The following is an 11232-nucleotide window of genomic DNA, read 5'->3' on the forward strand; positions in this document are numbered from 1 at the left end:
CCTATTTATACTCTTTTTAATTCGATCCCACCAGTTACCGTGTGGTAAGATCGCTGAACACTGGTCGTTCGGTCCGAGGTCCAAATACTTCGAACGGGTTTGTTGCATTACCAACATATCTCTGATAATGAATATATCTGTCATTACCAACATATTTCTCGTAATTTCCAAAAGCATAAAAATTAAGGCATACAAAATCTGTTTAAATAAATAACTATATGTATATATAAATGTATTATAAATATATTAATATATGCAGGGAAAGGAAATTGCAGTGCAAATTCCTATTTATGCCCTTTTTAAGTCGATCCCACTAGAGAGCGGTAAAATCTCCGAACACGGTATCTCCGAACACGAATCTGGTAATGCGGTCCGAGGTTCGAATCGCGCGAATGGACTGGACGCATGGGCGTCATTACCAATGTATCTGTCATTACCAATATATCAATGGTAATGATACCAATATATCATTGGTAATGACAGTTATATCATTGGTAACTTAGCATAGAAGTTTAAGGCACAGAAAATCTGTTTTAAATATATGTGTATATATATATAACTGTATAAATATATTAACAGATGCAGTGAAAGAAATTGCAGTACATATATATTTATACCATTTTTAAATCGATCCCACCAGCGGCCCGTAAAATCCCTGAACACTAGAAGTTCGGTCCAAGTTTGGAATCCCGCGAATGGGCTGGTTGCATGGATGTTTTCGTGGTTTTGCCCATGTCTTACGTGTATACGAGCTAGTTTCCTTAGAATGTCCTCCACAAAGGCAACCCTCACTTTAGGCAGATAACCCTCGAGGCTTTGCCGTAATTATATAAAACCAAAACTAAGCACTTTTTAGATCTAAATAGATACACAAAACTGATATAATATCTAAAAGTAGACCACATTAAAAAATCTGATAACTAATTATAAATCTTGCATTATAATATTGACAAGAATTTAACCGAAAATTATGCAGGAATTTAACTTGTTTTATACAGGAGATTCTAGAAACTGTTGGAAATTGACATTGCTATCGGTACAGTTAAAACTACTTAAATAATTTTTTTAACTCAAAGCAATTTAATGTAAATGTTGAATTTAGGATGTGCATAGTAGTTTGAATTATATACTGCATATTCTTTAATTCATGTCTAATGTATTACATTTTTATACACTTCAAATTCAAATAAAAGTAGAGGGAAATACATTATAATTTAAAACATAAAATTTATAAATTTATAAATTACTCATCAAAACATGAAATTAAGTACATTGATATATACATTAGTTTAAAAATTACAATTTTAAATTAAAAGTATGCACCCCTTCTTTATATGTGAAATAGGAAAACACCAAATGTATTATTTTCACTAAAATGTAATTAAGTGATGTAGAATAAATAAATAATGTAGAATCGTCAGCATCAAATGCGTTATTTCTATAGCGAAATACTCGAGTTTTTCACAAATCTTAAGAAATTAAAATATCTATTACATACACTTTCAAAAACAATCCGAGACCTCCGCCGTCCTCAGTTTAGCTCTGAAACGACAATCAGAAACTTAAACGGCAGCTGTCCAGCTGACGGAAAAATTTCCGACGCGTCGATCTCTGTAATGATCGAGACGATGACACCAGACTCGCTCTCTCTCGAGTAGATCGCAATAAACGACCCGTTCTTCTATCTCGACGGTGTCCAGACTAGGGCCCTAAGTTTTTGAAAATGCCAATCAACTGCATTTCCATATATTTGCTACTTTTTTCTCGTGTCACATCATTCATCATCATGGGCAAACTTGTGAATAAAATTTATATAGTTGCTATTCATATAGTATGTGTTGGATTTATGATGCTTGCATAATTACAAATATTTATCACTAGCTGTACCCGCCCGGCGTTGCCCGTGCATTTAGAAAATGCAGATAAGTGAATAGCGCAGGAATAGTAGTGTAGGACATGTAGACTGTGTCTCTCTCTTCCCCCCCCCACAAGCTACAAAAAAGAAATGAATTGTAATTAATCGATTTAATGTATCGTCAAAACAGCAAACTAACGCTAGAATAAAGAAATCAATTGTTATAATCGAACGTTATTTGAAAACAAATAATAATATCAGTGAGTCAAAAAAACCGTGATTAATTAATTATAAATAATTTTTTTAAAATTTTTCTAATTCAAAAATCGAAAATCGGGCTTCGAGGTCTGGTGGCCAGCCCCTTTGTGCTTCCGTATAAAAAATTCCAGGTCCCTGCGTGCGATAGATTTGGCTGGAGAGCTCGGTCAGACAGACAGACAGACACATTACACTTGCTTTTATTATTATAAGATGCCACCATTCATACTTGTGGATAAATATCTGACTCTCATATAACAGTTTATAATGATATCAAGACAATTAGAAACTGAATTTCTTTGCTCCAGGCAAACTGGGATTTGTGTTTCCTCGCTTTCAAAATCAATTTAGTTTTATCCCAAATCTAGGCTCCTATTTTTTTTTTTTTTACCTAATTTTAAATAGTTTCCTTGCCAATTCAATAAAGTTTAAAAAAAAGTAGACATTTTCTATTCTCTGACATCGCAAATCCAACAGATACATAAATAAGAAATTACAGAAAAAATGACAGTTTTTTATTGCAAGCTGAAATTAGGTGCATTTGAGTAAAAATTTTATATGATGCAATTAAAATATAAAATTTCAGGCACACATCTTGTTATAAGGCCCACCAGCGGCCGAGCGGTAAAGTCGCTGAACACTGGTAGTTCGGTCCGAGGTTCGAATCCCGCGAACGGGGCTGGCTGCATGGGCGCTTTCGTGGTTTTTTCCCATGTGTAACGTGTATACGAGCCAGTTTCCCTTAGAAAGTCCTCCACGAAGGCATCCCTCCCCTTAGGCAGATAGCCCTAGTGTGCTTTGCCATAATTAAATACACCACCATCTTGTAATACTATTTCCATCGTAATCATATTTTTCAAACAAGAAGCTCACATGTGTTAAAAAAAGTATTGCACAATGTTCCTATTAAAAATTTTATGTTAATTTTTTCTCTAATAGGTAGGTTTTTAAAATGTTTGTGTACTTTTATCATACATCTTAATAATACAAGTGAAACTGAAAAAAATTAATAAATATCAGATTTTATATGTCTCGCTCAACACACTTTTGTTCTGCAGTGTTGCCTCTGCTATAATTTTATGGAACACTGCATTTCTGAATATTAAAAAAATGGATATCAATTGTAAAAGCTGTATATTTATGAAAGACAAAGACAAATTAAATGCAGATTCTGCCAAATTGGGAAATAATAGCTAGCAGTGCCAGTAATGTGTTTATTATTATTATTATTATTATTATTATTATTATTATTATTATTATTATTATTATTATATATCAACCATTCAACTTACTTTCTGTGTTTTCAGCATTCATCTTTACAACCTGTATTTCTGTCACTGAACTTGATTTAGTATCAAACTATTATTTGAATTCTCAGGTGTGCATACATGGAATTAGTTTCATTAGTTTAGAAGATTATTAGTAAGTAAAATGATTGCAATGGTATATTGCTAAAGATATATAAGCATGCAGGAAAAGAATTGTTTTAAAGGACATAAATTATATCTTAATAGACAAATCAGCAAACCAATCAATAATATAATTTGCTATTTCAGAATTTTCAGCAACAATACATTTTCTTTTCTTTCTTTTTAATTTTTCAGAGCTACAAAGCAGAAAATAAATCCATGACTGTTTCAAAATTTAAATACTTAAAGAAAGTCTGGAGAACAAAATATGACTTTAATAATGAATATTTATACGGAATAATGTTTAACATTTATAAGAACTATTCAAATAAACTGTCACTAATAGCAACATATGCATCGTAACCACAATGAGGTAACTGGCATATACTTTGAAAGATGGCCGGCATGTACTTCTACAGGAATGGTGCTAATTTGGTGCCAAGGTCGGACTAGGGTTTCAAAAATTTATAGTAAAATGAATATGATCTAGTTTCCCTTAGGAAGGTCTTCACAAAGGTATCCCTGTCCTTAGGCATGTGGCCCACCAGCGGCCGAGCGGTAACGTCGCTGAACACTGGTAGTTCGGTCCGAGGTTCGAATCCCGCGAACGGGCTGGCTGCATGGGTGTTTTCGTGGTTTACCCCATGTGTAACGTGTATACGAGCCAGTTTCCCTTAAAAAGTCCTCCACGAAGGCATACCTCGCTTAAGCCAGATAGCCCTCGAGTGCTTTGCCGTAATCTAGTAAACCAAAAAAAAAAAAAAAAAAAAAAAAAAAAAACTTAGGCATGTAGCCCTTGTGTACTTGTGCCATATTAAAATAACGTAACTTTAAATTTGAATGCAGTGTTCACAGTTGTGGTAAATCACACATTTTAAGGTATTTTTTAAAAATTTCTTGAACTATAGAAAAAATTACTCATTATCTGCAATATGTGTTATTGATCGTTTCGCATTCCTACACATCCATACCCTGTAAAGTCATTAGGCCTTTAATAACTCATTTGCATCATTCGAAAGAAACATTATATCTATTGCAACGATTCATCCACTGCCACTTCTTTTTCTATATTTTCTTTTTTCTATATACCACACATATACGTCTAAGTTTTTGTGCTTTTGTTCCCACCATATATACAGTCATCTGTTTTCAGGTAAGGAAACATCTGAGAATATTATAAACTTGGTATTAAAATTCTAAAATCAGAAAGAAGAAAGAGGCGCATTCTTTAAAGCAAGCCACATTACAGTCTACGCATGCAGAAGGCTAAATATGAGATTTTACCAAAAACAATCAAAACCCCACTAGGCTAAAACATTAAAATTCGCATTGGAGGGATCATAATCTGCAGTTATGCTACTGAAAAACCATCTGGGAGAATGCTATACATATGCCTGGGTTGAACAATAAATATTTTTTGGATGCATCATGGTTTTTCACGTAAATGCTTTTTGGCGACATGGTGCTTTGCTTCATCAATATATTCTCATGACTTATCGGTGAAGGTGTACCAAAAAAAAGTTATTAGGTACTGTTCTATTATCGGGACCGGATTAACAAATGTATGCATGTACACATATATGTGTATGTGTATACACATGCATTCGTACTTACATATATGAACACATACATATATTCATGCATACATATCTACATTTCTGAATCAGGTCCTGATAAAAAAACAGTGTCAAATATTATACAGAAATAGATACATTATGTGTTTAATAGACAATACAGTGACTATTAAAATAACGCCCTCACCAACCAGTTAAAAATCCTTTATCTACTTCAACACAGCCTCTTTCTGCTCAGACATTTATAGATTTAGAAATTTCCTGTGAGGAGACATCAGTAAATTTTCTTGCTACATAATGTAGAATTTTATGAAATTAATTAAAACATACGTAATACAGAGTAATAACACCTTTCTATATTATAAAAAGTAATTAAAAGACATTCATTTGGAGGACATCAAAATCAAAACATACTGATATGGCAACAAAATGAACTGAAAGATAAACAGAACCTTAGTTTTAAAAATGTTACGATACTTCTTTAGTATTGCAGCTTCCATTTATTTTGAATATCAGGCGGGCTTCAGAATTATTGCCAAGTTCATGTCTCATGTACACTTTGTTGCTGCCCTGCTTCCTGAATTGCTTTTAATAATATGGCATAAGATGCATTCCAAGGTCTCAAAGATTTTTGCTATATTAACTCTGTAAGATTCATGATGATGGTGAAACGTGCCTCTTCGACTTTTATTCCACCACTTAGAAGAGCTCTACAGTCTTTCTATATTTTATATATGAGCAGCTGTTGTCACATCAAGAAAATCAAATTTATTGTCCACAGAAAAATGTCTGTTAAGCTGGTATTTACCAGTTTTTGTCTTTTATATACTCACCAGAGAAGTTTGAATAAATTGTCATTCCCTCTTCTAGATGGCCGACAAGTTTTGGCATGAGTGTGGATGGCTCTCTATTTAGAAGCTGAGCGAGAAAGAATTTTTCAGTTTTTTGGCATAACTTTTCATATATACAGCCCTGTGGAAGAATCATGCCAGTTTTGGTTTTTTGCTGTATGAATTGATTTTCCGCTATGTTCAAAATTTTTTCAGGGCCACATATTCACATATTTGCTTGGCGGATCATATGCAGAGAATACATCTCTCTTGTAAAAATGTTTCAGTGAATAGTCACATTTTTGTAGTGTTTCTTTCATTTTATGCTGTTACAAACAGTTCCCCCCCGGGGTTGACTCAGGCGAATGCCTGGGAAGTACTGGTTAGGATCTATACCTAAGCAATCTCAACCACGGGGGTATAAAAACAGACTTCACAGAAGGCCTGAGGGCTCTCGGGACAGAGTAAGGCTCGGCAGGGACCGTACTGATACTGCCTTGTCTGCCCTTGCTCTGTGGGGTCGCAACATGGTAGATTGATTTTTGTGCGGGGCTGTGCAAATCTGAGAGGCAAAGTAGCCAGGACAGAGCTGCCTCGACTTCGACTTGTTACAAACAGTATTCTGAAACCACTAAACCAACTGCTAAAACATACACTTTTTTTTCATTTGCAAATTTTCAAGCTGCACCTCTAAAGGCTTTCACTGATATGAAATTTTATTTAATGGCCATTTTTGAGTATTCGAATGTGATGTAAAATATGTGCATTTCTTGAAAGAAAGATACAGCAAGCATCTTCCTTACTTCTCAGTAAATTAAGAATTTTAAGATTAAAATATAAATAAAATTCATTAGCATGTAGAATACTGAGAGTTCTTCTTGTGATGAGAGAATTCTGAGTGATTATAAATTATTAACATTTGCATGGTAAGAAATATGATCACATAGTGTCCTCGAAGCTCTTCTTATTATAAACAAACTGTAAATCATCATTGTTGGGGCTGCCAGATGTTTCAGAATAGTTTACATTGGCGATTTATCAAAAATCTTGACACCTTTAAAAACAATATCCATAATAATAAGGAAGAAACAATATCACATCCTTACCAAAGCTTGGTTTAATTTATTTGATTATAGCACGTAACGATTATAGCAACCTAAAATGATGGCTGTCTTTGTGAAGGACTTTCTGGGAGAAACTGGCTCGTATCTACACTAGAAAAGCCTGGAATCCATCTTTGAAGTCCTTTTTAAGCATTAAATTGATATTAGCTTTCTATGAAAATACTTTGGCAGCTTCACAAGGGCTCATTCATATTATAATTTGAGTGTATTTCACAGGATAAAAATTTGTTATTTAAATTTAGTGTGGGTGCAATACATTTTTCAAAACTATTCAGAACAAACTTATATACGCATTACAAATTCTGAACATGCAAAAACTTAAAAAAAATCTTCCAGTAGATCTTTTGTTTAAATATATTACATGATAGTTTTCCCATCCAAAGATTGTGTAAATAATTTATATTTAAACCAGATTCCTTTCAGATATACAATAAAATAATACAAATTGTCACATTTATTACAAAATGTTCGTAATTTTAAATTCATTAATTATTCATTTGAATAATATATACAGAAACAAATATAAATTTTTTTCTAATACAATGATGAAATTAAAACACAAAACACTAATTATTACATGAAATGAATTGCAAATATTAACAGAATTAATTTAAAACTGAAATCTCATATATTTCTCAGTGATTTAAAATAAACACAAGAGTATATTGGAAAGCTATACATGCTAAAATGTTAATATTTGGTATGCATTTAGTTAGCATCTGTAGTATTTTCAGAAAAATTTTCTCTACTGAAATTCATATTGCAAAGCATGTTTCAATTTATTCGCAGAAATTTACTGAGCGAAAGGGGCGTATCTTTGATGTGACATTATCTTACATGTAGTTCCGATCTCACGTGACCTCCCTGCACGTTTGGGGATTTAGAGCTGACCCAAATATCTGGTTAAAATGAGACTTGCATGAGGGCTTTGTATTGCGGCCTTCGTCCAGATATAAGAACGGGTCATTTGTTTTGTGATCTACTAGACAAAGAGCGAGTCTCGTATCATCGTCTCGATCATTACAGAGATCGAGGTGTCGGAAATTTTTCCTTCAGCTCTGTAGCTGCCGTTTAACATTCTGACTGTCGTTTTAGAGCTAAACTGAAGACGGCGGAGGTCACGGATACTTTTTGAAAATGTACGTAGTGGATATTTTCATTTCTTAAAATTTGCTAAAACTCGAGTTTTTCGCGATAGAAATAATACATTTGATGCTGACGATTCTACTTTCATTGGATTATTTTGACTTACCAAACCTATAGCATAGACCCTTATCAATAAACTCAGGCCATACTTTACCGGAGCATCCACATCCAGGACAGCAATAACTAGGTTTACCATATTTTTTAGAGTCCAACTCAGGACGTATTTAAAACATGTCCTGGATTGGAACCACTAACCCAGGACATATAAACCACAATATATTTTGAAATTATTTAAAAGCCTTAACAGTTTACTGAAACATTAAACTTTATTCATTCAGTAATATTTTTCACTAGACATGACTTTTTCCAAAAATTGTTTGTTTGTTTTAATTACATCTTAAATTCACAACAAGAAAGTTCGAATTCATTTTAACATTTAGCAGATGTTTAACAGTAGATACTGAAAGCCTACCCCTTTCTGCAGGCCAAATGTTTCCCATAATTGAAAACTCTCTCTCAACTGAAGCAGATGTCCCAGGCAAAGTCACTGCAAACTCAACCATTTTAAAAATATTGCAACTTTGTCAGTCTTTATCAGTCTTTGGAAACACTTTAAAATTGCTTTTTACTTCTCTTCAATAGTATCTGATACTTTTTCGGAATCTGATAAACAACTTACCCTTTGGTTTTGAATTATACGGTTTAACAACGTACGTTCATCAAATAAGTCATCAATATTTATTGAATCTTTTATAATTTCATTAACAACCTGTGCACTCTCTTCTAAATCAGACCACGCAATTTCAGTTAGTAAATTTATCCATTGAAACTTACTAACTTTATCAAAACTGGTTCTCCACTACTCTAAGTATTAAATACTAGAATTATAAAAATTGTCTACGCTTGAGAAGAATTTTTGTTCCTGAATATCATTATTTTCTTTTAGAGTGCTTAGTAATTCTTTGGCAGAAGATGATATAAATGTGTGGGTTTTTCTTTTCTGAAGTTTAAAAATTAATTCAGAATATGTCTGAAATGCTTCTGTTGCTGTGATAGAATTAACTTCCAGTTTCAGAACTACATTATTAAATAAATGTAGAGTACCATATAAAAATTTCAAATACAGTTCACTTTCTAGATTAAAAAAAAAAATCAAATAATAATTTTGGGCATTTGTCACAAGATAGGAAGCATGATTTTAGGACATCAAAAATGGAAAGAAAAATCTTTTGCAGGTAACAAACTAAGAAAATGCTTAAAGTGATCTACTACAGTAGCATAACAATACTAAAAGTTTGTTTACACTTAGAATCGCTAATTAGGAAACTATGTTGCGTGAAATTTAAGTGAAATTCAGTGAAGTAGAAGAAGACTACTACCAAGAAAAATGCTTATGCTGCTATGAGATAATACTTTTTTGTAATCTGTTTCCACAAATTCACAGAACTCTAAGTTTCGTCAATCTTACTGTATATATGTGAAAATATTTGTAAGTTTTTATAACAATAACTTCTAAGTTCAGGGGTAGAGAATCACATGGTGTTTGTACTGAATTATGTACAATGCGGGCTGAACAACCAATTCCTAAAATAAGTTTATCTAAGTCATTTTGAAATTTTCTGAACACATTTTCATTCCCCTTTCTCTTCACACCACCAAACTTACTGTTAATGTTATCGGCAGTATAACAAACCAACTTTTCTTCACGTTTATATGTTTTCAAACACTGCAAAGGATAGTGAGTCAAAATTTGAGCAGTTTCATCCGACACTTCAATCGAAATTTAAAAGCTTAACTTGAAATCCCTCCTGCAGGTTGAAATATCTTACAACAATAGGAACAAGTTTTACTTCACTTCTGTTTGAGCTATCCAACGTTACTGTTTAACATTTTATTAAGAACTCAATACATTATCAATTATAAATGGCGAAATTAGCTTTGGCAATAATTGCCTCTATTTTTGTTCTAGTAGATGAAAATTCTGGGACATATAACTTTTTAAGTTTTGAAACTGAATTCATGTCTAGCAGTGTGGTATGAAAATGAAGCTTCTTTAGCTGCACACTCAAGGATCTATCAGGTAAGCAGTTCCTAAATTTAATTTCAGTGAAAATAGTATATTTAGTGTTTTCCTTTTTCACATATAAAAAAGGAGTGCATACTTTTAATTTAAAATTGTAATTTTTAAACTGATGTCTATATTAATGCACTTAATTTCATGTTTTGATGAGTAATTTATAAATTTTATGTTTTAAATTATAACTTATTTCTCTCTACTTTTATTTTAATTTGTAGTGTATAAAAATGTAATACATTTACAAACGCATTAAAAAATATGCAGTATATATTCAAATTATGCACATCCTAAATTCAGCATTCATATTAAATTGCTTTGAGTTAAAAAAATTATTTAAGTAGTTTTAATTGTACGAATATGAACATCAATTTCCAGTAATTTTTAGAAAATCCTGCATAATTCAAGTTAAATTCCTGTATAATTTTAAGTTGTGTTCAATTTTTTATAAATATTTTAAGGCATAATTTATAATCGGTTAACAGATTTTTTATGTGGTCTGCTTTTAGATATTATATCAGTTTTGTGTATTTTTTTATTCGGATTTAAGAAGTGTTCGGTTTTGGTTTCATGTGATTACAGCAAAGCCTCGAGGACTCTCTGCCTAAGGTGAGAGTGGCCTTCGTGGAGGACATTCTAAGGTAAACTAGCTCGTGTACACGTTACACATGGGGAAAACCACGAAAACGCCCATGAAGCCAGCCCTTTCGCGGAATTCGAAGTTCAGATCGAACCATCAGTGTTCAGCAATTTTACCGCTCGGCAGCTGGGGGGATCGATTCAAAAAGGGTATAAATAGGAGTATGTATTGAAATTTTTTTACTCGGCCTGGGCAAGTGCTAAGGCAAGTGAAATTCACCGGCTGTAAGTTCTGCAAAGTAAGATCCTGAGAAACATCACGAACGCCCCATACTATATTAGAAATGAAGATTTACATCGCGACCTTCATATTGATTATATGA

This window comes from Stegodyphus dumicola, chromosome 9, assembly GCF_044657685.1.
Source record: "Stegodyphus dumicola isolate Sdum_Otavi_A_Nest chromosome 9, ASM4465768v1".
Classification (NCBI taxonomy): domain Eukaryota; kingdom Metazoa; phylum Arthropoda; class Arachnida; order Araneae; family Eresidae; genus Stegodyphus; species Stegodyphus dumicola.